We start from the raw sequence: 27,433 nt of genomic DNA on the forward strand, positions 1-27,433 counted from the left end.
TTTTTGCCCTCTCTCAGAGCAGTTGATTATGCACAGAGACAAAGTGCTCTGGCACTTCCACCTGTGGGGGTTTCAGGTCAACCGAGAAAAGAGCAAACTCGCCCCCGTGCAGAGGATCTCTTCTCTCGGGCTGGAGCTGGACTCGGTCACCATGGCAGCGCGCCTCTCCGGAGAGCGCGCTCAGCTGATGCTGTACTGTCTGAGAGAGCTCGACAGTAAAATAGTGGTCCCACTGAAACTATTTCAGAGGCTCCTGGGGCATATGGCATCCGCAGCCGCTTCATGCCGCTCGGATTATTCTATATGAGACCACTTCAGCACTGGCTTCACGATCGAGTCCCCAGACGCGCATGGCACGCGCGCGCACACCGAGTCTCTGTTACTGCGCTGTGTCGCCGCGCCCTCAGCCCTTGGAGCGACCCCTCGTTCCTACAGACCTGGGTGTCTCTAGAACAGGCGTCCAGTCTTGTTGTCGTTTCAGCAGACACTTCCAACACGGGCTGGGGGGCTGTGCGTTGCGGGCATGCGGCTGCGGACCTGTGGAAAGGTACCCAGTTGCATTGGCATATCACCTGGAGCTGTTGGCAGTGTTCCTCGCTCTCCACCGTTTTTTTCCGGTGCTGGAGCGGCAACACGTGCTGGTCAGGACGGACAGTACGGCGGCGGTGGCGTATATCAGCCGTATAGGGGGTATGCGCTCTCGCCGCATGTCTCAGCTCGCCCGCCGTCTGCTCCTCTGGAGTCATCCGCGGCTGAAATCGCTGCACACCATTCATATTAAGGCAAGCTCAACCGTGCAGCCGATGCGCTCTCACGGCAGCCTTGCGTCCTGGAGAATGGAGACTCCACCCCGAGTCTGTTCAGCTGATATGGGCGCGATTCGGGGAAGCCCAGATCGATCTGTTGCTTCCCCCGAGATCGCTCATTGCTAGTTGTTCTTTCCCTGACCGAGTGCTCTCGGCACGGATGCACTGGCTTACAGCTGGCCTCGGTGCACGCGCAAATACGCGTTTCCCCCAGTGAGCCTGCTCGCGCAGTTACTGTGCAAGGTCAGGAAGAGGACGAGGAACAGGTTGCTGGTTGCGCCCCTCTGGCTCAACCGGACCTGGATGTCAGAGCTCTCCCTCGCGATAGCCCTCCCCTGGCAGTCCCTTCGAGAGAGCACCTACTCTCTCAGGGACAGGGCACCACCTGGCACCCTCGCCGATCTTTGAAGAGATTTTAGACGCGAGGAAGACTTAGGTAACCTCCGATTGCGGTGGCTAATACCGTCACTCGGGCTAGAGCCCCCTCCCCGAGCGCGCCTATGCCCTGACGTGGAGTCTATTCACTGAATGGTGTGTCTCTCGCTGAGAAGACCCCCGTAATTTGCCAGATCAGCGTTGTGCTTTCTTTACGCCGAGAGAAGCTGGAGAGCAGGCTGTCGCCCTCCACACTCAAGGTTACGTGGCTGCCATCTCCGCTCTCATAACGCGGTGGCTGGCAGCACCGTGGGAACGCATAACCTCATCATCCGGTTCCTCAGGGGCGCTAAGCGAATTAATCCATCCCGCCCCCTCTCATGCCCTCTTAGGATCTCGCCCTCGCTACACAAGCCGCGTCAGATCCCTTCGATCCTCGACTCAGTATCTTTCTGTCCCTGAAGACAGCTCTGCTGGTCGCGTTGATATCGATTAGAGGGTCGGGGACCCGGAGGCATTTTTCGGTCAGTGACTCGTGCCTGTAATTGGGCTGGCTTCTCTCACGTCCTGAGACCCCGCCCGCGATATGTGCCCAAGGTTCCTACCACTCCGTTTTAATACGAGGTAGTGAGCCTGCAAGCGCTGCCCTCGGAGGAGGCAGACCCAGCCCTTCTTTATTGTCCAGTTCGCGTTTTGCGTATTATCCGGACCGCACTCAGAGTTTAGATCATCTGAGCAGCTCTTCGTCTGTTATAACGGTCGGCAGCAGGGAAGTGCCGTACCGAAATAAGTTCCCACTAGATTGTGGATGCCTTTCTTTCACTATCAGAGCCGAGATGAGCCGCGTCCCCCGAGAGCGCGTGCGCACTCCACTCGGAGTTTCGCATCCTCTCGAGCGCGCGCACGCGGCGCCCCTCTAACAGACTTCTGTAGAGCTGCGGGCTGGGTGACACCCAACACATTTGCAAGGTTTTACAATCTGCGAGTGGAGCCGGTTTCCTCAAGGGTATTAGGTAACCCTTGGTGATTGAGGAAACAATTCGGTAGGGTGTTGAAACACGCTTGCTGCGCCATTTTCCCTAACACGGAGATACGTGCGCCTTTTTATCTGTCAGTAAAGTTCCCCGTCAGGTGAGCCCTGCAGATTCCTCCGTGGCCCCCAGCACTGACTCAGCGGAGGAGTCACTTGCTGGCCCACTACGTTGTAGGTCTGCCCGCTGGTCAGCCCGCGTTTTGGGTAAAGGTGCCTGCTATGCGTGATCCCCACTAGGCGATCCCATATGCTTATTCCGCCACGGTTAAGTCCCCCCCCTGGGCGGACCCGTGTCTTCCCTCCCCGCTAACCACTCTTTTGCTATGCGTACTCCCCCTTTTTAGGGCTAGTCCATATGTAAATTCTGCCATCTATCCCCCCTCGGGTAACGGATGGCCTCCGCAGCGTCCTCCCTATCGGGATTGCACGCTTCCCAACGTACTGTCGTATTTCCTAGAATTATCTAGATGCTCACGACTTCCCAAAAAATATATCTAAATCCGTAAAACTTCTGTTGAAGTAGGATAAATTAGGGCCAGGGACACGTTGGAGGACCGCGCCCCCCATGATGCGGGTGCGTCACGCTTGCTTGACTATCTCCTCATCGGGGGTGTTGGTAAGGTGCAGTCATTATGGCGCTTTCAATGGGCTCCCAATGCGTGGATTTTACAAATCAAATCCACTTATAGTGCTGAAGTTCCCCCCGAAGGGGAACGTTCGAGGTTACTAAAGTAACCCTTCGTTCCCCGAGGAGGGGAACGGAAGCACTATACTCCGTCGCCATAATGACTGTCCCTTAGCTGTTGAAAGTCTCTTCAGCTTAAAAAGGATAGCGTCTGCTGGCGCCAGGTGAGCTTATATACTCAGTTGATTGCTTATGCCGCTCACCTGCGCAGGCTTGCGCTGCCAATTCATTCTTAATTGGCCCGTTCAATACTCTTTCAGACGAGTAGCTTCTGAACCGAACCTCCCAATGCGTGGATTTTACAAATCAAATCCACTTATAGTGCTGAAGTTCCCCTCCTCGGGGAACGAAGGGTTACTTTAGTAACCTCGAACGTTACACATCATAAGCATTAGTATGTGGTAATGGCATTTTTAAAAAGCATTGTCACAATTTTGGCCTCATATAACAGGTAATACCACTGACAACACTTTTGAAACTTGATTTTTAGTTAGACAGAAACCTAAATATATATATAAGCTTATTTTTATGACATCATAAGCCCACATTATTTTGACTTATTTTTTTCAAATTTTAACTGTGTTTTTGATGTTTTTTTGTGCGTCATTTAGCACAGTGATCCCTAATCCCTGGTCAGTGGATCAATTGGTACTGCACCGCACAAGAAATCATTAATTATTTTAGTTTTATTTATTATCTGAGTCTAAACAATCTTTTATTTTGAAAAATCTTTTAGTTTGAAACATAACCATAATCTTTTGGCTATATCTCGGTCACTTGAGCGCCATAACTGAAGACTTCCCCTTCGTAAAGAAACTTTCCGAAGACAAAAGGACGGCACAGTGAAAGACCTACAAACTGCCAAGGAATGGATCCCAACCCATTTGTCAACAGATCAAGTGAATCCAGCATGTCTGTGCAAGAAAAAGATCAACTGCTGGAGATCGCAAATGACGTTCGCCATTCACATATCGCGTTTGTGGAGACTTGTGCACGCGTATTATAGGCGACGCGCTTCTGTATTCCAGGCACACCCAGTTGAAAACACCTTCAGAATGCTGCGAGCACACAATCACGTGACAATCACACAATCACGTGACAAGAACTGACTGATCAGCTTTTTTTGTATGAAATACACACATTTCTCCATAAATAAAACTTGTATCAGAGTTGCAGCAATGTTTCATCCTCTGAGAAAACGATTGATGGCAATCTATGTACCCACTCCCCCTAAGCCAAGATAAAATTGTCAAGCGTTGACCAGTCCACAGCGACAAAAAGGTTGGGGACCACTGATTTAGCAGACAACATTATCTTTTGTCAATTCTGCTATCAGTATATTGTAACTATTAATATCTATGCTAAGAATGAAAAATAAAAAACCTGCAAATTATGTGCAAGCAATAATTTGCAAGCTGCAGTTCACTGAATGGACACCAGTGTCGCTAATAACAAGCCTCTATATACGCAAGGAAATTACATTTGCTGTTTGTTCAAACTACGTATTTAAAATGAGCTGAAACAACTTAATTCTTGAGCTTTTTTTATGACTACTTAATTGTTTTATGTTCAATCGAGCTACATTTGTAAAAGCTAACGAATAAGTTAACTTGATTCCTTCATGTAGCCCCAACTTAAATGGGTTGTGTGGAACCCATAATTTTTAATAAAATCCCGATGGAAACAAATGAATGTAGTATTGTCTATAATATCTGTCTTAAAGCACTGGAGATAATATTATGTGCATCATACTATAACTTAGTATGTATCCACCACTCGCACACTATATAGCACAAAAAGTGAACTGTATTGTAGTCCTTTCCTTTTGATGTGATTTTCTAAGTCATACTAACTTGATCACATAATGTTGCACTTGCTCTTACACCCTTCGCCCTGGGAAAGTGTGTGTTTGTGCATACACATGTCCCTGGTCGTGTGCCAGGGCAGATGGCGCTGTCGTGAGGGCCGCTCCAGTCTGTATTTTTAGTGCTCAAAGGAAACTGAGTGGGTCTCTGTCTCCTCATCCTGTGAATGAATCAGACGCGCCCGTGGTTCCTCAAATCCCTATTAGACGTCCGGAACATTCACACGGAAGCAGAAACAACCAAAAAAAAAAAAAAAAACAGCGGAAGCAACCTGCTGTTTACTGCGCCAAACTAGAGATCTCTACATCACAGCTAAAATAATCTATAGTGAAGCCTAAATTTTCTACTTTTATTAACTTCCTTCGGTTAAGTCCCTTAAATATCAGGGGTTGCCACAGAGGAATGAACCGCCAACTATTTTAGCATATGTTTTACACAGCGGATTCCATTTCAGCTGCAACCCAGTACTGGGAAACACTCTCATATGCACTCATACACTATGGCCAATTTTGTTTCCCCAATTCACCTATAGCGCATGTCTTTGGACTGTGGGGGAAACCGGAGCACCCGGAGGAAACCCACACGAACACGGGAGGAACAGACAAACTCTATTCAGAAATGCCAATTGGCCCAGCCAGGACTGGAACCAGCAACCTTCTTGCTGTAAGGCGATATTGCAAACCACTTTGAAAGATGATTACAATTTTAAACCCCTGTTTTCTTATTGTATGTAGTTTCACATTTAATTTATTCCCGAGACTCAAAGCTGAATTTTCATCATCCTTACTACAGCCTTTAGTGTCAAATGATCCTTGAGAAATCATTATATAATAATTTGCAGTTCTATAATGATCAGTTGTTACTGCACTGTAAATAATGCTGGGTTTTACTACTTTGTGTTGGGTCAGCATAAAGGAATTGAGTTAATTTGTTGGTTTTGACCACATTTAAGTGGATTGAACATAAAACAATTAAGTTGTCCCAACGACAAAAAAATTGTGTTGTTTCAGCTCATTTTAAATAAGTAGTTTGAGCAACAAATGTCATATTTTTACTTGTGGAACAAAATCACTAATAAGGATTCTAACAATTATCAGTGACTACGTTTACATGGACATCAGTAATCAGAATATTTGCCTTAATCTGAATAAGACAATAATATGATGAAGGTGTTTATATGAGTTGCTTTTTCAATGTTCCTTTCATGATCCGGTTTTACATGTTGTAACACATAGATTGATTAACGGCATTGCGTCACCACGCTATCCACGTTTCCTCCGTAGTTTCATATAATTTCAGGTGTTTCATTTTCAATTTGTCGACTTTAACTGCAGTTTGGGACTTTCACTTTCACTTTTTCACATGCATGCCCCCCTGATAAACGAGATATTTGATGTGAGTATAAACTCCTGGAAGAGGGTACTTTTAATCGAATTTAATACTACATGCTAAATGCTAATTCCAAGTCTTGTGCAACAAGCAGGATGTTTTTCTAAACATTTTGGTACTGGTTTTATTGTATAAATACATTTGGTTGAATTGTTAAATTCATTCGTATGGTTAATTTTTTTTTAATTGAGAAATTAAGCCTTGTGCAACATAAAGGGCACATATTTATGCCCATCTGACCTATTTTTGGCTCAAACTATAACAGAAGCAAATGAAAATAGAATGTCTAATGAATGTCAAACATCAAACTAACTTTACCGAGGTTCAACAGCATGGTATGGAAACCTTATATACCTGCTAGACAAGCAAATGATCCCATCCCATACTGCTGGCATTGCACGGCTCAAAAATACTATTTAGTGTGCAATTTAACATAATTGCCTCTAGGAGTCGCCAATGGAAATAAAACAAACAAACACAAGAAATGCACGTACGCCAGACATAAAGTTGGCATTTCTACAAAAATTTAAAATTGATATTGAGTTAGAATGCTGTTTTCGCGAAAGCTTTAATGAAATTATTTCACATTTATTTTGGTCTTGCCAATATACTCGACTATTTTGGATCAATGTTGAAGCTTTTATTGCTCATGATATCTTAAAAACCTTTTCCTTATCTTATAAACATGTGGTTTTGGGTTTTTATGTTAAGGATCGCTCTTTAAAAGATGCTGGTTTTATTAATTTTATTATTATGTAAATTTCACATACATAAATCCAAGTTTTCCAAAAGCAAACCTCTCTTCATGGTGTTAGAAAAAGAGATTCAAATGTATTTAAAAGTGATTTCCAAGTCTCAAAAGAGAAAAGCAATTAAAACAATTAATATATGCTCCTCCTTTAACATTTTTACATAAAATGTTTGTATATATGCATTTCCTGTAAAAAAAAAAAAAGTGCATTACTAACTCTTGTAAATAACTAAAATTGGAAAATGTGCGAAACATATTTGTATGTAATTTGATAACTATGTACCCTGTCCTCTGTTTTTTTTTCTTTCTCTTCTCCTTTATTTTTTTCACTTATTTCATTCTTGTTAAGAAATGTAAAGTGATTGTACTGTATTGTATAAGAAAACTTTACATGCTGGTTCTTGTTAATAAAAATAAATAATAAAAAAAAGACATGAAGTTGGCGTGGATCAACACACATTCTCACGTTAATTTCATCGTTAGTAAATCCAAACGTGAGCGTGAAATCTGGCGTACGCAAAGTTTGTGTGCGTACGCAGCGTTGATACATGAGGCCCCTGCTGTTTTTGTGCCGCTCTCATGTCTGCTTCATTTCCCTCATGCATTTCAGCCTTACTTTGCTTCATTAATTGCTTTTCGTTTGGATTAGTCTCTTATTTATCAGGGGCCGCCACAGCGGAATGAAGCGCTAACTATTCCAGCATATGTTTTATGCAGCGGATGTCCTTCCAACCCAATAGAGTATATGCTGAGCTAGTGCTGTTCTCATGCTGATAAACTTCTGGTTACCTGTTATTGTTAGTTTTTTTCCATTTTAAACGATACCTTTTACAGCAGCGATGTTGTAATATAGTTAAAATACAACCAGTTAAATAGACTCTGGCATAAATTTAGTTGCTCAATAATGCTATTTACACGCACTCGCCCTCAGAATCGGCAGGCTAGCGCAGAAGCTCCAATAAATGGTCATATTTTAAAAACATGGCGGGTGAAAATGTAATTTAATGCAGTGCTTCTTTATATCGGATATCACTTTATATCGGATATCACTCAGCCAGTGGAGATCGCTGATTTTTAAAGAAAACAGACCTTAAACGCGCCGGTTTTGCAATGGCTTAACCCAGGTTACTGGCAAATTAAAAGTCTTATTAGCATGCTTCGGCATATACCCCATTCTGGGAAACACACAATTTAGTTACTCCAATTCACCAATAGAGCATGTCTTTGGACTGTGGGAGAAACCGAAGCACCCAGCATGCCAACACTGAGAACATGCAAACTCCATACAGAAATGCCAACTGGCCCAGCCGGGACTCGATCCACCAACCTTCTTGCTGTGAGGAGACAGTGCTAACCACTGAGCCACCATGCCACCTAGAATAAGCTTATTATAAAACATTAAAAAATACTTATTGTAAACTTTTGACTGGTAATTTATATTCTGTCTAGACCGAATGTGAAGGTGACCTTAACTGGCTCGCTCATTTGGCTCAGGAATGATTTGTTGTCCACGGCTGCAGTCATGGGGAATAAACGGATCTCTCCGCTGATGAGCTTCTGTGCCAGTAAAACAGGCCTGGCTGGACTCCACATCCAGTCTCTGCACCATATACACCTGCTCTTATAACACCACCGTCTGAACTTTCACCTGAGCTTTCATTCACAAATTACACTTACACCACCACTACAAAAAAAAAGAAAAAAGAAAAGAAAACGTGAGTCACTGATCCATTTCTGCCTGCGCCATTCAAACAAGCACAAATAATTAATCCCAAATATCAGTTTTTAAGAGCACATCTAAACATCTTTTCATGTGTGGTCTCCATGGCAACAACTACTGACCATTATACGTTTCCTAAAACAAACCACCGCTGAGCTGCCGGTAAGATTAAACATAGTAAATGGTGGTTTTGCTGATGATTTGTTCCTCTAGTTATGTGTATGTGTGTGTGAGAGGGAGAAGGATGGTTGTAATTACATCAATCTTAAAGCTGTGTTTTACTGGAGTCTCTCTATATAGAGTCTGAGCTATTCGTGGGCATCGCTGTTGCTATGGCAGATCAAAAACAGCCTCGGCGTTGATCAAAGTCTGTCAAGATGTTTCAAGAAAATATTATTTTACAAGAAAATAAGGATGATGACACATACACGTAGGGCATGTTTTCCCCTCTGAAAGAGCTATTGAAAAGAAGGGAATGAAAAACAATGCATAAACTGTTTTGAGCAACATCTTTAGAAAAAAAAACATAGGGAAAACAGTGCTTTTGTAGGAACCCTCTCATCATTTGAAAATGGTTTATAATGGGAATTGTTTTGTACATTTTCGAGACTGCACCTTTACAAAGATTTGCATCTAAAACCTGATCGATTTCTTGTTTGGGAGGTGCAAGGGGAAAATAGGAAAATGTATTTTGTATAAATTCTCGTGTCTGAATATATATATATATATATATATATATATATATATATATATATATATATATATATATATATATATATATATATATATATAAAAAGAGTTTTGGGAAGGTAAAATTTTTCTGATAAATAAGAAAATGTAATAAATGTATTATCACAAAAAAAGTCATTAATGCTTACAATGCCACTTCTAAACCATAATACAAAAGATTGAGATAGAGGGCAGGAAAGAAGGGTTTTTATATATAGGAGACAGACTAGACATTGTTTGAAAGCCAAAATGTTTTCTAAATTGTAACCAAATTCTAAGACTATTAAGTACTAAAGGGTTTGAGGAGTAGTTTGATGTATTTAATGATAATGAAGAGCATAGTAACGCATGGAAAGGTATTTGGGTGCAAGAATCGCATTTCATTTTAAACCATGCTGGAACCCAGTGGCAGAGTCCTTAGTGTGACTGGCTCCAATATAAAATACTGTAGGTGTTAGTCGCCCAATAGACTAAAAAATAAGGAAGTGCAAAACCACCTAACCTTTTGGGTTGTTGAAGAAATGATTTCTATATTCTTATTGGGCCACCGTTTCAAATAAAATCCGAAATTACTTGATCTAAGGATTTAAAAAATGACTTTTGTATGAAAACCCTGCTGAAAAATCCTGCTTAAACCAGCCTAGGATTGTTGTCAGGTTTTAGCTGGTCGACCAGGCTGGAAAAGGCTGGAAACCAGCCTGGAAATGGCCAAAACCTCTCTAAAACCAGGCTGGTTTCCAGCCATTGCCAGCCTGGTTTTAGCTGGTCAGGCTGGAAAATGACCAGCTAAAACCAACTAGACCAGCCTGGTTTAAGCCTAACATAGCTGGTTTTGGCTGGGCTCCTAGCCTGGCTAGGCTGGTCAAGCTGGTCATCTCACTGCCTGACTAGCTAAGACCAGGCTGGAAATGGCTGGAAACCAGCCTGGAAATGGCCAAAACCCCTCTAAAACAAGACTGGTCGACCAGCTAAAAACAGCCAACCATCCTAGGCTGGTTTAAGCTGGATTTTTCAGCAGGGTAATTGGAATACTTTGAAAGAGGAAAAGAAATCTAGGAAGAATATTTATTTTTATTGTGTTTATTCTGCCTACAAGAGAAAGTGGGGGAGTTTTCCATTTAGCGAGATCTCGTTTTGTTTTCTCTAATATTACAATAAAACTGTGTTTAAAAAGATCAGTATATTTTCGTGTTATTGTTACTCCAAAATATCGAAAATTGTCTGAGGCTAATTTAAATGGCAATATTGACACTGGAAAGGATCTTGCAGCAGGATTGATAAGAAAAAAAACTCACCCTTGTGCAAATTGAATTTATAACATATAATGGCAATTGTTTTGATTGAAACTGTAAAGGTGGTAAACACAAGAAAGCACTGATTTTACTCCACTGATGATGGTTAAACATTTATTGTATTTTAATAATAATGGAAACCATTCTATAATGGCTTCTAGTCTTTTAATGAGGGAAATGATGTAAAGATTTTCTTTTTATTTGCTGTAATTACCTTGTGTTTACCAACTTAACGTTCAACAGCGCATGAAGCGTCATGACGTCAATAATTAAAATGAAGGTGATTGTTCCTGAGGTGAACATACGTGTTCCAGAAATAACCGCATTAAATTAGGTTAAATCTATTTTGTTTTCACATTAACCTATCGAAAGAGTTTATACTACATGTAAAGCACAAAGGACTATGCTTATGACCTACTTTTATGATAATATTAGGTCTACGTTTGACATGCAATTCGAATTTAGCTGAAACGACGCCGGGATTCAAAATGGAGAACTGTTACTTACAAGAAGGTGAGTAAACGACTTTTTAGCTTTTAATTAGCCAGGCAGTTCAGACGGTCCTTACGATGGTTTGCTTTTATTAGCGATGGGAGAAGCGGAGTCAATTGAACCGATTCCTGGGCACAGTGATTCACAAGCGTTCAAAACACCGCACGCTAGAGACATCTGCTGGTCAAAACCGTGTAAATGCAACAAAAACTCAGGTCAAACATGGGTATAAAACCGCTTTAACAAACACATTGCAAAGTTTTTTTTTAAATTATCTGTAAGTTATGATTAACATTAGGTACCTTCTAATACTATAGCATAATTCAAGAAAGTATCTGTATAATATACATTCTTTTATCAGTTTTCATCGATTATTTTTATTCTCATGTTTAATTGATGGTTTGTTGGCTCTTCTAAATAGGTCAATAAAATAATATTATCTAGTATATTTACTTTTAGTTAGTTTAGTCAAATAGATAATTGAACATCCTATATCAAACAAAAATCAAAGAAATATTTAAAACAAAGTTTAGTGTTACTAGGGTTGAATTTATATAGTCTTACAGTAGTGATACAAATTCTTATTAACCAATTATATTGTAGCATTCTCAATCGGGTTTGCAAATCGTTTTAAATTTTATAAGTAACACAAAATAGGTGCATTTCCATCAAGTTGTGAGAGCTGCTTACTGTAGTATTGGTTACTTTGCAACCAGCAGTAAGCAATGCAAGCATAATGTTGACAGCTGATTGGTCACATAGCTACGACGTTCGCTACATCAGAGTTTATTTAGTAAATACTTTTTAAATCCAGCATAAATTAAGGGATTTTTATTTAAAATTTGTGATTTTCATCACCCGTTTCTCATGCGATACTTTGAAAATGCGCATTTAACACGGAGTGATGGAAACCCAGCTAATTTAAACCGCAAGAAAAGTCCCTAATACTACTAATCCTAGACCTTATATTTGTTATGTACATATGTTACTGTGTGCCTACATACTATATCAAACAAATATTTAAAACAAAGATCAGGGTTACTAGAGTTGAACTTATTTAATCTTACAGGAGTAATACAAGTTCTCATTACCCAATTATATTGTAGCATTCTCAACCGAGAATGCAAATCTTTTGAAAATTCACAAATAACGCAAATTAGGTTCGTTTTCATCAAGTTCTTAGGGCTGCTCAATGTATTGGTAACCTAGCAACCAGCAGTAAGCAATGCAAGCATATTGTAGACAGCTGATTGGTTACGTAGGTGTAACGTTCGCTACATCAGAGTTTATTTAGCAAATGCGTTTCAAATCCAAAATAAATTAAGGGATTTTTATTTAAAATTTGTGATTTTCATCCCCTTTTTTATGTGGTACTTTAAAATGTACATTTAACACAGGCTGATGGAAACCCAGCTAATTTAAAACGCAAGAAAAGCCCCTAATTAATCAACACTACTAAACCTAGACCATGTATTTGTGATATACATTATGTTACTGTATGTCTACATACTATATCAAACAAATATTTAAAACAAAGATCAGGGTTACTAGGGTTAAATTTATTTAATCTTACAGGAGTAATACAAGTTCTCATTATTCAGATATATTGTAGCATTGTCAATCAGCAATGCAAATCGTTTTAAAATTCACAAACAATGCAAATTAGATACATTTTCATCAATTTCCTAGAGCTCCCAAAGAGCATAGGATCACCAAGAGGCGACACTCTAGTGCAAGTTTTTAAACAGCCACTAGGTGGCGCGGTGGCCATTTTGAAATGAAAACTCCAATAGAACAACAGCATATTATAAGTCTGTAAAATAAACTATAAAAAGTGCTGATGACTGTGATAGTAAGTGCTGTATTGTCGACTTTCAGGTTGTATCTCAGCTTTAATGCGCTTTTTAAATAAATAAATAAATAAATAAATAAATAAAAAAAACAGCAGCTGCTTGCCATCGCAACAGCAATCAGATCCAATGGACAGCCGATTGTTTTTACTCCAAAATGACGGAATCCGGGGCTATTGCTGGGCGCTGCTATTGCAATGGAACGTTCTATAGAGTGTCGCCTCTTGGTCATTCTTAGCTCTTTGAAGCTGCTCACTGTAGTATTGGTAACCTAGCAACCAGCAGTAAACAATGAGGCATAATGTACACAGCTGATTGGTCACATAGGTGTAAAGTTCGCTAGGTCAGAGTTTATTTAGCAAATACTTTTCAACTCCAAAACTAATTAAGGAATTATTATTTAAAATTTGTGATTTTTATCACCCGTTTCTCATGCGATACTTTAAAATGTGCATTTAACACTGAGTAATGGAAACCCAGCCAATTTAAACAGCAAGAATAGTCCCTAATTAATTACTACTAATCCTAGACCCTATATTTGTGGTGTACATTTGTTACTGTGTGTCTACATCTTCAAACAAGATTAGCTAACATTTTTTCCATGACTTGACCCTTTTAGACTTGTCTATTTTCCTCAAGTTTTTCTCAACAGAGGATTTGAAGGTTTAATACCGCTGTTAGGATGATACTTTAGTTTTATCCATGTGCTGAACCAAAGAGAGCTGCTGTTTCTCAGGGGTAACGGCAGACAAAAAGCAGCTCGTGTGTTTTATAAAACCCTGAGCACATTGAACTGAACTCAAATGTACTGCTGACCCACAGAGGCACAGCTATATTCCCTTCTCTCACATTTCTCTCTGATATCTCTCCTGGTTTCTCTCGAACACACGCTCGAAGGGAATTACTGCACCATTTCCACTGCTGACACTGATATTAATTAAACCATCTCAACCTTTAAATACAAACAGCGCGCTCACATTCTCACACACTCAGGCGAGCCAGAACTGCATAAGAAATCACCACTCTGTGCTCGTACAAGATGGGTAATTGCAGATGTGCCAGAAATACACTGAACACAAACAGTAAAGGAGAGACAAACGAGATTACAGGAGCCTTCTCGATTGCCTGTATTTTTTATACTGTGAAAGAAGGTACACATACAGTTAACTAGTTAGTTTATGTTTATAATAGAGGTAATTTAATAATAATAGTAATTTTAGGATGCACTTTTCCTAAAATTAAAGTGCTAAAGAATACACAAACTAATGTTGTCACGATATTGAAATTTGGTACCAATTGATACAGAAATTTTTAAAAACGACCATTTCCTGCTAACATTTGAGCGCTGTTGATTACGTTCTTAAACAGCACTGATTTGCCATTGTGTTTACATGCTCAACAGAAATTATTGTAATTGGCCGTGAAGGTCATCAGTTCGCTAAACTCTCCACTGTTCACTGGGTGTAACTACAGATACAGGGACAAAATGGTCGTGATGAACTAAGTCTGGTTCTCTCAAAGTTTTTTTTATTCACTCCTATCAGGTGAAGTTTTTTTTCCCTCTCCGCTGTCGCCACTGGCTCGCATGGTTCAGAATTGGTAGAGCTACGCATCGATGAATTTGCTCTTCAGTGTTTGAACTCTCAGTAATGATTTTAAATCACACTGAACTGAGCTAAACTGAACTGAACTTAAACACTAAAAACTGAACTACACTGTTCCAGTTACTATGACCATTTTTGTGAAGCTGCTTTGACATAATCTACATTGTAAAAGCGCTATACAAATAAAGCTGAATTGAATTGAATTGAATTTAATTGAACTGAAGTGTCTTAAAGCTGCGAAGATACAAACAAAATAAGAACGCAAAAAAAGACAAAACGCCAAACTCGCAGAGTAATTATTCACATCGCAATAATCAATAAAGCAATAAATGTGCAAAATTACTAATTGTATAACAAAAATGGAGCTAATTACAAAAGGTAAAGCTTAAATAGCTTTAAGGAGTTTACAGATTTACATATTCAAAAACTGAGATTTATGCATCATCTGAGAGCTGTAAATAAATAAGTAATCTGTTCATCCATGTTTGTTTTGTTATGACTGGGCAATATATATTAGACAGGCGACGCAGTAGGTAGTGCTGTCGCCTCACAGCAAGAAGGTCACTGGTTCGAGCCTCGGCTGGGTCAGTTGGCATTTCTGTGCTGAGTTTGCATGTTCTTCCTGCGTTCGCGTGGGTTTCCTCTGGGTGCTCCGGTTTCCCCCACAGTCCAAAGACATGCGGTACAGGTGAATTGGGTAGGCTAAATTGTCCGTAGTGTATAAGTGTGAATGAGTGTGTATGGATGTTTCCCAGAGATGGCTAGCAACTGGAAGGGCATCCGCTGTGTAAAACAAATGCATTGATAAGTTGTGGTTCATTCCACTGTGGCGACCCCTGATTAGTAAAGGGACTAAACCAAAAAGAAAATGAATGAATGAATATATCAGATATATGACTATTAGAAATCTGGAATCTGAAGGTTGAAATTTTTTTTTTAAAGTGTAGAAATTTAGAAAAATTGATTTTTTCAAGTGTCTTAAAGTTGAGCTGTCTTAAAAGTTCTTAAAAGATGATTGCAAACTAAACTCTTAGCAATCCATATTACTTATTAAAAATTTTATTTTGATAGATTTACACTAGGAAATGTATGCACAAAATGTCTTCATAGAAGATGATCTTCACTTACTATTCTAATCATTTTTGGCAAAAGAACAGTTAAGAGGTTTTGTGGTCCAGGTGGTCAAGGTAGTACTGGATTGCAGCAGGAAAGGCATCCGCTGCGTAAAACATATGCTGGACAAGTTGGAGGTTCATTCCGCTGTGGCAACCCCACATTAATAAAGGGACTAAGCTGAAAAGAAAATGTATGAATGACATCACAGCTCACTAACATATGATTCATCATATGTTATATTTACCAGATTGGTGTGAAAAGTCCTCGTCTTTATTTCTGTGGTGCTTTATACAGGGCAGTCTGCAGATTGTGTCAAAAAGCTATATAGCTTATTTATCTAATTCTAATAGTAAGCGAGAGGGGGAAAATGAGTTTATAAAATTACACTAAATCACAGCCATTTTGATGCAAGAAAGCTGTAATAAGTGAACTCATTTGGCCTTGATGATGTCACCAAAAGGAAAGTTTGATTTAAAGCATGAGAATAGGGTTTAGAGAATTGATTTTAATCTTCATATGAGTAAATAGTTTATAAATTATATCTTGTTAAAAGTTAAAATTTAAGTTATAATGAAAAGAATTGCAGTTTTCTAATGTAATACTGGATTAAAACCAGTTAATCTCTGACTCTAAACACTGGATTTTGCCTACCCAAATTTAAAAGCTTCCCAAATCCACATGCAGAGGTGTAAATTCAAAAATTTGATATCATTTTAAAGAAAACCCATTTGAATTTTCATAAAACACTATTGAAAATGTTTAAAATAACTGTACATGTTGTCTGTGTTATAATAAACACCTAAAAACTAGGTGCTTTTTGTATTTTTTTTATGAACTCAAATTTGAAAGTGTACCTTTTAGGTTCTGTGTGGTCTAGCGTGCTGTAATTAATTTTGATGGTTCCTGCACATGTCTGTAATCATAGGAAAAAAGAAAAATGTCTCCACCATAATCTATGCAAACGTTATTGTATTCCAACTGATGAGAGGTGCTGTACAAACCACAAAGATCGATCATTGTTTTCATATTTCACTATTCTTTTGTTTGATCAAACATAATTCACTGTGTTTGGACAACGCCAGACATATAAAAGGATTACTTATGCACATCACCTCAAAAACAGAGGAGAAATAGCCCTGAAGGGCACAGCATAAAATAAGAGATGACAGCTGTCTGTGCTATCTGGGGCTGCTTAGTGATCATAAATGTATTGTTTTCACTTCTGCACCATGGAAACACTGCGATTCATTCGGCAACTGTTTGACATGTGAATATAATTCAGTAAAAAGAATACTAAAACCGTATGAGCACCGGCAAGAGCTTTCATTTGAGCTATAACTTGTACATGTGTCATATGAAAAATATGAAAATGAACCAATGTTCAATACCCAGCTCAGGTATCCAAAATACAGTGTATTTAAGTGTAAATAACGTTTGTACAGTAGAATAAAAACCAAAGTGATGCATATGTGCATAAAATATAGATTCTACACTTTCATACGAAACCACTTAAGGGGGTCTGGTGCAATGCTAGCCCTTTGAATCTTAAAGTGAAAGTCGATGACGTCACGGACCTGGAGTTTAACTGGTTTTAATAGATAAATATATTTTTATTGTACTATTTATTATTAATGGAATATATATATATATATATATATATATATATATATATATATATATATATATATATATATATATATATATATATATTCCAAAGTATTGACCACTGGAATATATACAACAGTTCTGTCTGGTTCTTAAATCTGATTGGCTGATAGTCGTGCGATATTCTGCAATATCAGAACTTTTACAGCCTCTTTACTGTTGTGTATTACTGCGCCTACATAGAGTGACAGCAGATTAGTAGACTCACTACAGATTGACAAATTTAGCAGCTGTTGAACAACATAATGTACTTTAAATTCTTTTTCAGTCGAGAACGTGGTTGTTGAGATTGCAATTATGCAGTTTATTTATAAGGACAGTGCTTATTTTAAATATTCATAATTTCAGAAATTCAGCGCGTCGGCGGCCATCAGCAGAGCAAAGACGGTTGACGTTCCACCACAAGATGCACATCTGATCAACTCATTATAAAACAGGTAAGTGTTTCATTCTAAGTTGATCTCTCTCTTTTGTATGTTGTAGTGCTGTATTTATACCATAGTAATCTGGTAGTGTTTGCTCTGCTTTGGCTTTTTCGGGGTTAATTATTGTGATCTCCCGATTGCAATAGAGAAATACTGGGAAATCTCTGTAGACTGATGGCATTTCATGCTGTTCAGCCATTTAATCATCAAATGTGAGCAGAATCACCTGTTTTGTCATCACTTTAGACATTACGCTAGAGAATCAAACACTAGCTTTAAAGTGACGTGTGTGAAGTAGCAACGGTTTCTGCTGTTCTGGAGTCAGCTGCAGATGTCAATGAATGGCGGAAGAAAGTAGTTCCTCAAACAAAAGAATTTTTGAGACTCTTCTTGTTAAATTTTCATTTTTATACATGATTATATCGTCAAACTGTTGTAAAAATGCAATATCACACTCGTAGCAGTGCGATATGGCTGTATATTGTTACTGGTTGGACACTAAGGCATTCGGCCTGCGGCCTCGAGCCAACGCATGCCTCCCACCAGTGCCGATATTCAGCCATATTGCACTGCTACTCGTGTGATATTGCTCATATATATGCAGTAACATAAAATGGCAGTTTTTCATTCTAATGGAGTGCGTGAGAAACTGAAAGTGTTTAAAAGAACTAAATTATTGGCACTTTAAGGTTGCAGAAATAAAAAATAGACCTTAATAAATAGCTTCGCTGATGTCATCAAAAAGACCAGCTGTTCAGAGAAAGCTGACACAAGTTTACAAAAGCATTTTCTTTCCATTAAATGCACTGATGAATCACGCATAATAAGACCTCTCGCATGTTAAAGAGGCTTTTAAAACAGAATTGCATTAGTGTGCTAGAAACAGACTATGTTTGATGCTAAGAGGTCAAAGCTCTGAATTCAACGGGAAGTGGGGGACGGTAAAAGGTAAAGAGTGCTATTTGAGCATCTGAAAGGGAAAAACTCCTCACAACTCTATTCAATTCCCCCCTCTCTTTCTGCTCAGTGAGTAAAACGACCCAGAAAATGTCTCCTAATGCACAGACGTCATAAACTGCTGTTATTGCTCTCCACAGGAGCCCAAGCCCATGTTTGGTTTGCAGTAGCTCATGTCCAGAGAACGAGGGAACACACTGAATTATTTTCCCTAGCGTACACAGAGTACTTTCAAACACTCCCGGCTGAATATTTAGAAGCTGACGTTAGATTCACCGCATCAGTGTGAAAAAAACTGCCCCGTTGGCTTTATGTCACTCACCTGCATGCTAAAGGGAGACATTGTGAAGGCAATAAGAGGGCGAAACCCATAACTTAAGATGCTAAGCCTTATTAACTCACAGCTGGGGATCTCATTTATTCTCATTTTCAAAGCTCACAGGAGCTGCTCGATCAGCGGGTATGTTTGCACAATGGCACATGGATGTATTTTTAAAAGCTAATGTACAGATAGCATCAGCCTCAGATGCCATGCTAAGCACTGTCCACAGACTTTTGGCTAAACATCTGATGCATATGGCCAACTTTTCTGGAAACACTTTTGCAGATTCCCAGTCATCCCTTGATTGGTTTGGTAACACTTTACAATAAGGTTCATTAGTTAATGCATTTACTAACATGAACTAATCATGAACAACACATATATAGCATTTATTATTCATGATTAAACATTTACTAATGCATTATTAACATCCAAGTCCATGCTTGTTACCATAAGCTAATACACCATGAGTTAACATGAACAAACAATGAACAACTGTATTTTCATTAACTAACATTTACTAACATGAACAAATACAGTTGTAATACAATGTATTATTCATTGTTTGTTCATGTTGGTAAATCCATTAATTAACATTAACTAATGAACCTTATTGTAAAGTGTGACCTTTGGTTTAAGTATACAAGATTGCAGTGAGTCGAGTGCGCAGTAATCTGAGTCAGCCTACCTGGAAACAAGTCTAGGACGCATTTCTCAAGCAACGATGCAACTCGCAGCTGAACTACTATAGTAAGATGCATCATTTGGGAAATGAACGATTTAATGACGTTAGTTTCCCAAAACTGTCACAGATTTGTTATTTGAATCACGTTAGTTATAGCTAGGGCCAGACGAAAATCTGCTGACGTTTTTTGCTATTTCTGCTGAGAATTTTGGTAAAACTTATTTTGGGAGTATCATAACTGAAACCTTAATACGTGAAATAAAAAATAATATCCTTTCAGCTTTTATTTAATGTTTAAAATGCAATTCTAATTAGAATAACTTTATTTGGTAAACAATGCAAGTCTCTCACAATATATATCTCCTAAAAGACAGAAAATATTACTGTACAAACTGCATTGTACATAAATCAAATGAACATTTTCATTTTAGTTAACTATCCGCTTGTTAAGTGTAACGTCACGCGAAGCGGTTTCCGAGTCCAAGCGCTCTATTCAAATGTATGGGGAGACTCATGAAATGGTAATAATAAACACGTTTACAAATCGATTTAATGCTTTCGAAAATCACGATCGCGATATATATGTCCATGCCTAATATCCGATGGCCAGAAAGTGATTCATTTTTTTTATAAATTGTTACAATTTTGGCATTTGTGATGCAGCAAGCCAAGATATTGTTGAGTACACTATGACTTTATATAAAATTAACTTTAATGTGTGATATGAATTAAAAGTGATCATTCATTCATTTTCTTGTCGGCTTAGTCCCTTTATTAATCCGGGGTCGCCACAGCGGAATGAACCGCCAACTTATCCAGCAAGTTTTAGCCTACCCAATTCACCTGTACCACATGTCTTTGGACTGTGGGGGAAACCGGAGCAATCCCACGCAAAGGCAGGGAGCACATGCAAACTCCACACAGAAACGCCAACAGAGCCGAGGTTCGAACCAGCGACCCAGCAACCTTCTTGCTGTGAGGCCTCGCCCCTTAAAAGTGATCATAAACAAACAATTTCTCAACTCAAATTATACTGAATAATAACAGTGTACACTTTTTTTTTTGAGGGCATGCTGGAGTTTGTAGTTGTTTCACTTTACTTCAGGATGCATTAATGCCGCTCTGTAGGTCTATTGGAGACATTCATAAATATTCCTACCAAATAAATGCTGAAGACATGATTGTTACCTAAATACATTAAATCACACTTCAGCAACGTTTAATTCAGAGCGCACAAGAAAATCTGCACTTGAGCAGTGTATATTTGAGGGGGCGTGCAAGACGTTTTGTGATTCGCATGCTTGTGTTACATAAATGCGATCTCGACTTGTAATACTGAGCTCACGACATTTGTCATTGAAATATTGCCATAAGCAGTTGGTAGATCTATAAAAGATACTGAGATATACTACAAATTTCCTGGCAGGTATGTTGAAGCAAGTTTGAGCTAAAACCAGCAGGACACCAGCCTAATGCTGTATTCACACCAGGTGCGGAACGCACGGATAAATTGCGCTATTCGCGCGTAAATAGCCGCGTGAACATTTGAGGTTACTTGCTTCATTTGCGCGTCAAACCCCGATTCATTCACGTGTCAAATTCACTTCAAAACAGACGCGGATTTGCGTGATGGGCAGGGCTTCTGTCTGCCCGGTGACTCTAGCTTCATAGCTAAATGGCTAACATGGATTTTATGAAAAAAATAACAGTGTTTATGTGCTTTTTGAAGACTGAAAAACAGCGTCGATACGTTCAGGGTCGTGTCTGAGTCCACTACATCCTTTCAGAGGTGCATCCAGCTCTGTGAGCTCATAAACTCCTCAAGAAACTGAACCTGGATGACGGAGGCTTTCAGCGGTGCTTCTGACTGAGCCAAGCCCAGTTTGATGAACTGAATGATGAATTCATTGATGAATTTGCGTTATTTGCCCCGCACCGTTCGCTCGTATCGCGACACAGGATGTCTATTCGCATGTTTGCTTTGACTTAACATGTAAATCACTCGCGCTTGACGCGGGTTCCGCATCTGATGTGAACGCAGCATAACAAGACCAAGTTTGAACACCCCTGCCCTACATCAACCACCCACGCTATTTACATTTACTTACCGACTGCTTCCACCAAAACCTAAACCTGCCCCCAAAACCCCCCACCATCTCTTCGCTTACTGATCACCCACGCCAATCCACCACCACATCCACCCTCTCCTCTTCACTCAAGTGGCCTGATGTTCAATAACTTTTCCGGGCAAAAATACTATCCCAGTCCACCCCTACTATGGACTTATTTTTTAGTTTATCTTTATGAATCCACAGACACATCGATTACCCCTGAAGCACTTTTTGTTTGATTTCATTTTAAAAGCATTACATTTTCAGGCCATTTTCAAGTTGTCCTATAAATGAAGTACATTAAATGCATGAAGAGTTTTCTGTTTTTATTTGAGAATAGTGTTGTGTAAGCGTCCCCTGAGATCTTACCGTGTGTGAATTGAGTTTCTGAACTCTGCATGAATGCTATTCGGCCGGATGCTTGTTTCTAACCTGAAAACGTGACCTCTGACCGCTGGCCTGCCGCAGTATCGAAACACCATCCCATGAGAACAAACAGGAAGGAAAACCACTTAAATGGAAAATTCTGTCACCGTTTACTCACCCATGACTTGTTTCAAACTAGTTTGAGTTACTGGAAACAACTGACTTTTATAGAATTAGTTTTTCCAACTAAGGAAGTCAGTGGTTACAGGTTTTCAGCTTTTTTCAAAATAATCTTTCATATTCAACATAATAATCAAAACTCACACTAGTTTGGAATAAGTCATGGGTGAGAAAGTGATGACGGAATTTTCATTATTGGGTGAACCATTCCTTTAAAGTCCACATGAAATCAGAACTAACCATATTGATTTTGTTTGCTCACATTGCTAGTTTTGTTTTGAACAATTCATCTGCACATGCCATTGAGAAAAAACCATCAGTTTGCCCTTGTAATCAAAAATTTATATCTGAAAATGCACTTCCTGCGTGTTTTCAGTTCCATTCTTAGACTAGGTATGTCTGAGGCATTAGGCGTGGCTAACATACTTAACCACGCCCCTCCAAGCATAAATGGTGAGGAGGAGGTGTCTGTTAATAACTGATCTAAAACCCATTTCCCAATTTTTCTGAATGAAATGCCTACTTTACTTCATTCATTCATTCATTTTCTTGTCGGCTTTGTCCCTTTATTAATCCGGGGTCGCCACAGCGAAATGAACCGGCAATTTATCCAGCACGTTTTTACACAGCGGATGTCCTTCCAGCCACAACCCATCTCTGGGAAACATCCACACACACACACACACACACACAGACACACACACACACACACACACACACACACACACACACACACACACACACACACACACACACACACACACACTCATACACTCATACACTACGGACAATTTAGCCTACCCAATTCACCTGTACTGCATGCCAATTCACCTGTCCGGCATGTCATCATTCAATTTCTTGTCGGCTTAGTCCCTTTATTAATCTGGGGTCACCACAGCGGAATGAACCGGCAATTTATCCAGCACGTTTTTACACAGCAGATGCCCTTCCAGCCGCAACCCATCTCTGGGAAACATCCACAAACACACACACACTCATACACTACGGACAATTTAGCCTACCCAATTTACCTGTACTGCATGTCATTTGTCTTTGGACAAACCGGAGCACCCGGAGGAAACCCACCCGAATGCAGGGAGAACATGCAAACTCCACACAGAACTGGCAACTGAGCCGAGGTTTGAACCAGCGAGTCAGCGACCTTCTTGCTGTGAGGCAACAGCACTACCTACTACCCCACTGCGTCGCACTTCATCCAATCAGCCCCCAGTAAAAAGAAAAAAAACAAGCCACGCCCACTGTTTTCTCATTTAATGTTACAGAAACTGCAAAAAAATGGTCACATCTTTTGCAAAGTTTTAAGTCATAATTCATTAAACATTCAACGAGCATACTATTTCTGATAGTGAAATTTTTCTAAGTTGTTAAAGAATGTTTTGTATCAGGTTTTCTCCTTCAAAATTTCATATTTAATGGCACAGTATGTCATTTTCACCACTAGAGGGCACACAGGAGTTGTAGTCTTCATTACAATCCTACGGGACTCCTGCTGAAGTCATGTTGATGGATGAGCTAAAATATTAGACACCTATCATGGTATAAAGCAAAGTAAGGGGGCGGCATGGCGCCTCACAGCAAGAACGTCACTGGTTCGAGTCCCGGCTTGGGCAGTTGGCATTTATGTGTGGAGTTTGTATGTTCTCCCTGTGTTGGCGTGGGTTTCCTCCGTGTGCTTTGGTTTCCCTCACAGTTCAAAGACATGCGCTATAGGGTTGTCATGATACTGGAATTCAATACCAATTAGTACTGAAATTTTTTCCCATGAACACTTGAGCGCTGTTGAGCTCGCTTTTAAACTCTGCTGATTTGCCATTGTGTTTACGTGCTCAGCAGAAATGACTGTGATTGGCCATGAAGGTCATCAGTCACCGAACTCACCGTTGTTTACTGAGTGTAAACACATATACAGGGACATTGGAGTGCTTCAAAGTCACGTCGATCAGCTGGTTTGTCTATAAGCTAACGTTCGAGCGATGCGCTGATGAATTGCGGCTTTAAAATGCTCCATTGTCCCTGTATCTGTGGTTGCACTCAGTAAACAGCGGTAAGTTTATTGAACCGATGACCTTCACGGCCAATCACAGTCATTTCTGTTGAGCACAAGAACACAAGGGCAAATCAGCGCTGTTTAAGAACGTGCTCAACAGCGCTCAAATGTTTACATTTTAGTACCGATTAGTACCAAATTCCAGTATTGTGACAACCCTAATGCGCTACAGGTGAATTGGGTAAACAAAATTGGCCGTAGGGTATGAAGTGTGTGTGTGAATGTGAGAGTGTTTGGGTGCTTCCCAGTACTTGGTTGCGGCTGGAAGGGCATCCGTTGTTAAAAACATATGCCGGAATAGTTGGTAGTTCATTCCGCTGTGGGGACCCCTGATGAATAAGGGACCAAGCCGAAGGAAAATGAATGAATGAATGAAGCGAAGTAAGGCTGAAATGCATGAGGGCAATGAAGCAGAAACGAGCACGGCGCAAAAACCAGCAGAGCTTTTATTATGCCACAGTTCGCCACTTTCAGTGTTTAATGAAAAAATCATACATATTGCTCATTTAATTTAGTGTGGTTTGTGAAATATACACACAATTTCTGAATGAAGATTTTTAGTGTGCTTAGTGTTTGCCTCTGCATGGTGAACTATAAAACTGGTGTAAAGTTGATTAATAGACAGTTAAAGTCAGAATTATTTGCCCTCTTTCTTTTTCAAATGTTTTCTAAATGATGTTTAACAGAGCAAGGAACTTTTCACAGTATTTCCTACAATATTTTTTCTTCAGGAGAAAGTCTTATTTATTTTATTTCGGCTGGAATAAAATATTTATATTAAATTAAGTTTTTAAAAAACAATTTTAAGGTCATTATTATTAGCCCCCTTAAGCAATATATTTTTTCAATCGTCTTCGGAACAGACCATTGTTATACAATGATTTGTTTAATTACCCTAACTTGCCTAATTAACCTGGTTAAGCTTTTAAATGTCACTTTAAGCTGTATAGAAGTGTCTTGAAAAAGATCAAGTCATATTATTTACATAATATGTTTAAAAAATAATAATAAATCTTCTTTCCTTTTTTTTTTTTACTCATTTTTATTATTTGTTTTTATTTTTATTATACTTGTTTCTTTTATTCTTGTTTATGTAAAGCACTTTGAAATGCCACTGTGTATGAAATGTGCTATATAAATAAACTTGCCTTGCCTTGCCTTTCCATTAAACAGAAATGAGGGAAAAATATACAGGAGGGCTAATAATTCTGAAGGGCTAATAATTCTGACTTTAGCTGTAAGTCTTATTGTGTGTGTGTGTGTGTGTGTGTGTGTGTGTGTGTGTGTGTGTGTGTGTGTGTGTGTGTGTATGTAAAGTAATATCCGAAGTGGAGAAAATTCTTATTTGATGAAAGATTATATGTTTTCCTTTCAGAATGTCATGCACTGTTGATTTGAACACAATGAGCCCAGAAACCTTGATTAAGAAAGCAAATAGAGCTGATTTGGATTTTCACGAAGCCTTTAAAGGAGCTTCTCTCTCACACAGATGTGTTACATAATGATTGTGTAAATATTGACTCTCGTTGTGTCTCGTCGTGGGGGAACACCGCGGTTACAACGCAGGCCTTGTGCTGTTAGCATGAGGTCAATTCCTGATTTCTATCTGCTCGTCTCCGCATGAAGCACTTCATTGAGCTACCGATCACTCACATAAATCACCTCATTAAAGAGCCATTTAAACACTTACAACTGAACCTTTATACTTGTGAATATGTACATGAATTCCTCCAGGCTGTTAGAAGAAGTGCTGGTGTGATCAGAGAGGCTCGATCTGACAGTCAGAATACACACAAACACACACAGATTTATTTTTCTGCAAGAGTAGGTACTTTCCATGTTTGGTGTTAATCTAATGATTTGTCAATGCCTGACTTTGACAATAGCAAAGCCTCAAACAAACAGTTTTTACTTATTGTAATAAAATCAGGGAAAAAGTTAAGATGATTCTTAGGGCCTACGCAGTTTTGGGGCCACCAGAGATATTATTAGGGGCCCAAATGAAACCCCCCCTGCTCTTTATTTCCATCCTCGACAACATCCCCCATCTCCCTAACACCCCTATTCCGCATTATCCCTTCCCACCACCCGCTCTTCACTTTTGTCCACGACAACAACCATTACAGCACTCAAGCAACCACCCCACCCCCAGCTCTTCACTTTCATCCCCGACACCACCCATTAGCCATCCCCCCCAACACTCCAAATTGCCATCTATAACACACCCCTCCTCAAATCGAAAGAGTTATCGGTTATCGGTAGGGCTGGGTGTTTTTTTTTCGATTCGAATTTTTTTATTAAATCGAAGTGTCGCGATTTTTAAAAAATAAAGATGTTAGATACATTATAATTGCACCATTGCGCTTTGGTTCACTCTCTGTATTACTCTGCCTGACTGCCTGTCTGTGTTTCAGTCATGGTAGTGACGGACTGAACACAGAGACTGGACAGCCTAATTTAACCCAATACAAAAGTTGTGGAAGAGCATCGCAGAGCTGGTGAAAATACAACAAATACAATCATTTTAGTGTCTTAAGTTGGGAATTTGTCTTTTGTTGATACCTTTGCATCAAACGCGCTTTGGTCCACTCTTTCACGCTACTCTAGCACTTCCTGACGAAGGGATTTACATTCAGACTAATGCAACAAGTAAAATCCTACATGACTTCTCGCTTTACTAAGTCACGTCTGTGTGGATTGTCAAGACATATTCCCTTATCAAGTCAATAAACTCGATCTCTCAACATGTATGAAGGACTTTAAAACCTGTCATGTGAAAAACTGCGCTGATTTCAGTTTGATTTGAACACGAGCAGAGGTGAGCAACTGTAGCAGTGAAAAGGGAAAGTACCCGCCCCGTAACGCCAGTAGCGGACCTAGTTGAAACCCAGTCAGGCAGTGTAATACAGAGAGTGGTGCAAAGCGCATCAATTGATCTGTACTTAAA

General features: G+C 39.6%; 1 protein-coding gene and 1 long non-coding RNA gene across 11 annotated transcripts in view; one reads left to right on the plus strand and one right to left on the minus strand.

Moving 5' to 3' along the window:
• The window catches only part of cspg4 (chondroitin sulfate proteoglycan 4), a 130,344-nt gene that overhangs the window by 63,490 nt on the left and 39,421 nt on the right, over window positions 1-27,433 (minus strand). For 2 of the 6 annotated variants that reach the window (XR_015525906.1, XM_087311344.1), the window contains exon 1: window positions 11,153-11,309. The exons of 3 other annotated variants lie outside the window; for them this stretch is intronic. The gene's annotated coding sequence lies outside the window, so the exon portion shown is untranslated. Of the gene's footprint in view, window positions 1-8,371; window positions 8,589-11,152; window positions 11,310-27,433 lie in introns of those variants that run through there. One more of the 6 variants, XM_087311345.1, reaches the window with a different exon arrangement.
• The window catches only part of LOC147830775 (uncharacterized), a 148,450-nt gene continuing 131,923 nt past the window's right edge, over window positions 10,907-27,433 (plus strand). Inside the window, exons 1-3 of one of the 5 annotated variants that reach the window (XR_015526105.1) lie at window positions 10,907-10,950; window positions 11,081-11,158; window positions 17,721-17,809. This is a non-coding gene — a long non-coding RNA (uncharacterized LOC147830775). Of the gene's footprint in view, window positions 10,951-10,983; window positions 11,159-17,720; window positions 17,810-27,433 lie in introns of those variants that run through there. The other 4 variants (XR_015526103.1, XR_015526104.1, XR_015526102.1 and 1 more) reach the window with 4 other exon arrangements.

Source organism: Danio rerio, chromosome 25, assembly GCF_052040795.2.
Source record: "Danio rerio strain M-AB ecotype USA chromosome 25, GRCz13ab, whole genome shotgun sequence".
In the NCBI taxonomy this organism is placed as follows: domain Eukaryota; kingdom Metazoa; phylum Chordata; class Actinopteri; order Cypriniformes; family Danionidae; genus Danio; species Danio rerio.